General features: G+C 46.6%; 1 long non-coding RNA gene across 1 annotated transcript; it reads left to right on the top strand.

The window, feature by feature from the left end:
- Positions 1-443: 443 nt before the first annotated feature.
- LOC139362872 (uncharacterized) lies at positions 444-6,197 on the top strand. The gene is made up of 3 exons (XR_011622383.1): positions 444-531; positions 2,654-2,921; positions 3,145-6,197. It is a non-coding gene; the product is annotated as an uncharacterized lncRNA (long non-coding RNA).
- Positions 6,198-6,498: the final 301 nt, after the last annotated feature.

A 6,498-nucleotide genomic window follows, 5' to 3' on the forward strand; every position in this document is an offset into this window, starting at 1 on the left:
AGGTTCTCTGTTCCTAAGTGACTTCCATGGTAAGTGTGGGTATGATACAAACACACACACACACACACACACACAATGAAATTGGAGAGGAAGAGGAGGATTGGAACCCAGCCAAGGCTCTAGAGCCCTAGTCTCATCATTGACTTCTCATGAGCAGTAGTGTACAGCAGAACCTTCTGTGATGATGAAAATGCTCTTTATCTGTGCTGTCCAATATGGTAGCCACTAGTCACATTGGCTAATGAGCACTGTATAAATACAGATATAGGTATAGACATATGTATTCTTCAAATCTCTTCAATTGAATTGCCTCATCCTCCACTTAAGGGGCCATCCATGTTAAAGGTAAGTCATGGCCTCAGCAATGATGGCCAAGCCATTGTGACCTCCTTCAATTTTGAGGAGATCTCTTTTGCCCCACCCAGCTTGTCTGTCTCCTCTTTTTGAAGGGCAGTGTGATAGTTTCCCGGGCCTGCCATAACAAGCCATGTGGCTCAAACAAGAGAAATGTATTGTCTTGCAGTTCTGGAGGTGAGAAGTCCAAAATCCAGGTGTCGGGTTGGCAGGGTTGGTTCCTTCTACAGGTGCTGAGGGAGGTCTGTTTACATGTGTGGGGAAAGGAAAGGATAGGAGGGGGTTGCCATCAGTGTTGAGGTTGTCTGTGAAGCCCACACTTTTTCCCATTGTGGGGATGGGCTCTGCACACATGACATTCACCTATCTTCTGTCCAACATGGATTCCTGGGAGAAATTCTGGAATACATTTGCACTGGAAATTCAGAAATAGGGTGGAGAGAATCTGGTCAGTCTGAAAGGAGGACCGTGAACTTGAGGTTTCAGGGATGGTTGTATTTAACCAAAGAGAGTGTGGAGAGACTGTGGGGAGCAAAAGCCAGCCTGAACTGCATTACCTGCTCCCCGTTTCTGAATTTCACTTCCATTTGATGTCTGCACGTATGTCCTTTGTTTGGGTTTGTGGAGATCACCCAATATCCTGCCCCAAATTCCATTTTTCTTGCCCAAAGTCATGTCAGGTGGAATAGTCTCTTGCAACTGCAAGTCTTGGCTGAAACTCAGAGGGAGACAGAGCATGGAGCACGGGAATTTGGGGGTGGAGTATCCTGGCCAGTGAGCACCTGCTCAGAGCAGAGATTAAGTTTGAGAGGACTGCTCCTTTCCTCTCCACAACCCCAAGCAAGCAGTAGGTGCCTTCCCAAAGAACAGGTATTGCTCTGTGGTTTCCAGACCAGCTCCAGTGAGTAAGATGAAGCTTTGTTTATCATCACTTCCCCACCCAAACCACACTCAAATAAGCAGTAAAAACCTCTAGACCTTAGTCATCAGTTGAGGTAAATTATAAACTTCTAAGAGTGTGGCTTCTCAGAGATACCACATTTTCCTCATATAATGAGCCTGCAGTTTGTGGCAAAGAATGACTTAAGAACAAGTGAACTCACTGTCTAAAAGGAGAATTTTTATCACTATCAATTGCTCTGTGACTGACAGGGCTGTTATTTCTTTTGGTAGGAGAAAGGGCTAAAGTACAGAGAAAAAACCTAGAAATAAACATGGCCTGCATAATGGCAAGGTTTTGTGTTGCCAAAGTCAAAAGAGCACGTTCCTGGGTAAGAATCCTCACCCATCTTGCCCCGCTCACAGTGATTCTGTAGCATCCAAGTCAGTTACAACAGCAGCCATGGCTGTGTTGGGCTGGGATGCAACAGCAGTTGAAATACCATCCTTCCGATAAAGGACCTCAGAGTGGAAGAAGAAGACACTGGTAAATAGAGCATGAGGATTCCCCATGAGAAGTCCTACAGATGGAGGAAGTCACGAATCACTTCGTGGACATGAGGACCAATGGATTCTGCCTGCATGGGTGACAGAAGGCTTCCCAGAGGAGTGGACATTTGAGGCAGATGTTGCAGGATGCATAGGAATTGCCATGCACAGGATGGGGAAAATGCTGTAGTCAGAGACTGCGTGGAGGTTGGAGAGGGCATGGTGGGCCCAGTTAGTCACTGGCAATGTGGCCTGGCTGGAAGGTGGGGTGTGAGAGGGGGCTGGTGGGAGGGAAAGCCGGAGGACAGGATGGGACTGGGTCACAGTGTGTTCTGGCTGGCATGGTGGGACCACAAAGGCGTCACCACATTTCTAAGTAGTAGTTGATATTCCAGATCTCAGATTTAGAAACTCATTCTGGCAGAAATGTTAAAGATGCATTTGGAGGGTTCTGGCTGCCGGGAGATCCAGTAGCGGGTTGCTGCAGGAACCCAGGCGAAGTATCCCAACATGGCTTTGAGAGGTGGTCTGTACTTCCGTCTGGTTTTGTAGAGCAAGGAGGAAGTTCAACAAGTTTCCATTTTTAAGTGTTTGCCCTGCTGTTAATTTTGTATTGTTACTAGTAAAATTCTTAGAGGCAGCAGCAGAAGGCACACTGCAGATGGCAGAGATAGTTTTTCACAGCTTTTATGGTGGATAACAATATATGTGACATTTTCCTCATTAATGTGAGCTTTGCTGTATGATTAAACATGCTAGGCATCTGTGATCTAAAATTACAAATGTGAAGAGCAACAGCTCAACTGTTTCAGTCAATAAATATACAGGAGACAGTCAACATGAAACAACTCCCCACTATGCTCTCTTCCAGGAGGAGCTGCACTGATGGTGACAGCATTTTTGGCAATGGCTTGGCCTTCATCCTAAGGAAAGCAAGGGAACTGAAGTCCCAGACTGCTAATTACACCCTGAGATTCCAACAGAAGAGAGAGTGGTTTCCATTAGGAAATCTCAATGCTGAGGGCCGACAGAACTGGAGAGGGAATGGAGGCTTTACTGAGGCAATTAGGGAATTACCGAAGGGAGGCATGGAGGAGAATTTCACTCGACCATCCAGACACAATAGAGAAGTGTGTAAGGTCAGTGGACACATCCAGTGACCAGCAGGCAGGATGCTCATCTTTTCGCTGAGGCAAGCCTCCCCATTGCATGTGAGTGTGTGAGTGTGTGCATGCACTTGTGTGTGTTCTGTGCTCCCAGCTAAAGTAGAAGAAGATTCTTGAGTGATAGCCCTCTTCCCACAGACTGATCACAGAAGGTGAGAAGCTTTCCCTTTTCTTAACTATTCTGATCTGTTGGCAGAGGCTGCCTTGAGTCACCATTGAGAACAATATTCATTCCTGAATCAGCTTAATGGCTGGGGATGCCAGGTTGCTCAGTGACGTCTGGCATGGGTACAGAATGAGGAGTGGATCAGGGCTTCCATTCTGACCATATGGACACAGTCAGAAATAGGGAAGTGCAGATTCCAATAGAGTGAAGAGGATTCAAATCAATAATGATAGAGAGTGGAAGAAGAAGAAGTCCAGATGAAGAGATTCTGCTAAAGCCATGGAGTAAAAGTGAGGCTTTTTCTCATGCCGGTTGCATCTCCACATTCTGGAAGAGACATGGCATGGTGTGTGTAACGTCCAGTGATGAGGGACTGAGAGAACAACCTGGAGTTGCAGTGGTGGAGAGGAGAGGAATGTGCCATGGTGATTGATAGGAGAAAACCAGGGCTGATAGGATTAAACAGTAGGATCAAGGCCACGGGAACAAAATTGGAGCAAAGATATTCACAACTCCATTCACTCACAAGTACAACCCAATAGCTGAGTCATGTTGATATGAGATTTTATCTCTTTTGGGGCATTAGAGCCAGGCTGCTGCTCACAAATCCAAACTCCCCAGCATTGGCATCAAGGTGCCTGGGTTTGTTTGCTCTAGTCGCCATAACAAAGCACCACAGATGGGGGACTTCAACCAGAGAAAGGCATTGTCCTGCAGTCCTGGAGGCTGGAAATCCAAGATTATAGTACAGACAGGATTGGTTTCTCCTGAGGCCTCTCTCCTTGGCTTGCCTTGTCTCTGTGTCCTTTTATGGTCTTCCCTCTGAGTGTGTCTGTGTCCTCACTTCTCTATGAGGACACCAGTCAGATTGGATTAAGGCCCACCCTAATGGCCTCATGTTACCTTAATTACAATCACATTCTGAGGTCTTGGGGATTAGGACTCCAACATATGAATTTTGGGAGACACAATTTAGCCTTTAACAGTGACCTCAAGACCCTGTGGGTGAACTGATGCCCCACCTCCCAGTGCTTATTCAGGATGCTCAAGCTGTCATGATCCATGGTCATTCTTCCTTGTGCGGGAGATCAGAGTCTAGAACTGAGATCTCTGATAACGTCTCTCCATTGCTGGAAGAGTTCATTGGGCTGTGACTGGCCCTCCAGATCTCCAGGAATCAGCCAGCAGGTGACACATGTTGTCCTGACCTTCAGTGAATGCTGCCTGAAGGATGGGGGATAGGAACAATAAAAGTCTCCCTTCCTCCCTCCACATACACTCAAAAATTGAGCATCTCAAAGAGAGGGGCTGGGCTATCCTAGATGGGGTGGGAGTTTAAGGCATCACAGCCATGTTCCTCCAACCTGACCTCGCTCTCTCCCACCTCACCCCAAATAATCCAGCAAGAGGTGAATCTAGGTGCTTCTCCTTGAATTTGCTCATGCCTCCTAAGTAAGGGAAGAATGACAATGACATGCTGCCATGCTTTCAGGCACATTTTTAATGGGTTCAAGTTTCCACTTATCAGCGGCTCCATCTTTATCCTGTGGTCAGCTCCCTGAGATAGGGTTTGGCTTAGCCTGTAACCACATGGGTCATCTTGAGTCTATCAGCTTGTGAGGTCTAAGCTGAAAACATATGTGAAGTCCCATTGACTTTCAAGGGAGGCTGGACTTTTACGATCAAGTTGATCATTTGCTATGCCTTGTTTCAGATCAGTGAGACCCCAAGAGGACAAGAGGGTCAAGGGGTAGAAATTGCACACCAAAATCCACCCTGAATCATCAACCCGTTCTGTGGTGACTATTTTATAGGTTTTTGTGAAGATTAAATCAGATGGCCTATGTCAGGTGCCTGGAATGTGCTGAAGCTGGCACAAGGTACATGTTCAAGTTCCCTCCATCCCATCTAAGCACATGTACCTGTGATGCACCATAGACCCTGGTCACAGCTTTGTTTAGGGACAAGTCTGCCCAGCACCTGGAGGTTCAAGCTCAGAGAAAGAGAAGGGAGTTGGCCTAGGAATTCCAGCAGTGACCGACCTCCTGGTGGGTGGGACTCCATCACAGGTGCCAGTTTCCAGGTGTCTGTGGTAGAAGGCACAGAAGGAACCCACAGATGGGGTAAGAGTGCTGGCTCCCTCCCACCCTGGTTCATGTCTGGGCTGTTCTCTGCACAGCAACCTGAGTAGGCCTGTTACGTTGTAGCATGTACCCTGTCCACTAAAAACTCCCTTTATCCTGAGGGGAACCAGAGTCTTTACAATGGCCCGTAAGTCTCTCCTCGATCTTACACCTCTTGAACTCTCTGACTCTGTCTCCTAGCCCTCTCCACATTGCTGTGCCTGCATATGCCAGATAGGCACCCACAACTTGGCCTCTACATGTACTCCTTCCTCATCCTCCAACAACTGCCTGCATGGATGATGGCACAGTCACTCCCTTCCTGCCCTGGTCTCCACTCAGACGCCACCTTCTCAGTAGCCCTCCCTGCCCCATTTTCTGCTTTATTTATTTATTTTTTATCATGGCACTTATCCTCAGCTAACCCTGAATCATCAACTGTATAAAGCTAACACACTCTATATATTATTCATACATCTCTTGCTCATTTTGTTTCTGTGATTTCTTCTGCCTTGGAAATAAACTCCATGAAGGTAGGAATATTTGCCCTTTTGTCTCCTTCTAGTGCTGTATCCCCAGTAGTCCCGACACACAGTCAGCAAACAAAAATTGAATTAATGAAATGAATGATTGTTCTGAGAAGAGAGAGGCTACCGTCCCCAACCTGCCCTAAAAGCCCGTCCAACTGCAGATGGAAAGACCTCAAGTCTAACTGCAGCCAAACTCATTGCAACCAAGTGGGTGAACGTTATACAAGCCCCATACCTGTGCTGAATGGTCTGTATGACAGCAGGAAGCACACCCCAGGCAAAAGTAACAGGAGCTATTTACTGGAAAACTGTAAAAGTAATCATCATATGAATGAGGTATCGGGAAACTAACAATTCAATGTGTGCTCATGGACCAGGGTTGGGAATAAATGAAAGAAATAGAAGGCACGCCAGAGATCCCTGAGCACACATTTAATTGTAAAATTAAATGTGGCGATATCATAGAAGTAAGACCATAAAAGACAATAAAAACATAACCTCACTGTTGGTTATGAGATTCTTGGACATCATTAAAAAGAACCATGAAAATGGAGCTACTTGGTAGGGATCCAGTTGGAATAAGAACTAAAGTGGTCTCCCTCTGCCTCGATGTCTGTGACCAGAGGCGGTCTCTCTGAATGGAGCATGTGCAGCGGATGTGAGTGAGTGCGTGTGAAGGAAATTTCCCAACAGCTCACCCAGTGCACAGAGAAGACAGCTCCATGAAGGCA

The sequence above is a fragment of the Macaca nemestrina genome, chromosome 4 (assembly GCF_043159975.1).
Source record: "Macaca nemestrina isolate mMacNem1 chromosome 4, mMacNem.hap1, whole genome shotgun sequence".
Taxonomy (NCBI): Eukaryota; Metazoa; Chordata; class Mammalia; order Primates; family Cercopithecidae; genus Macaca; species Macaca nemestrina.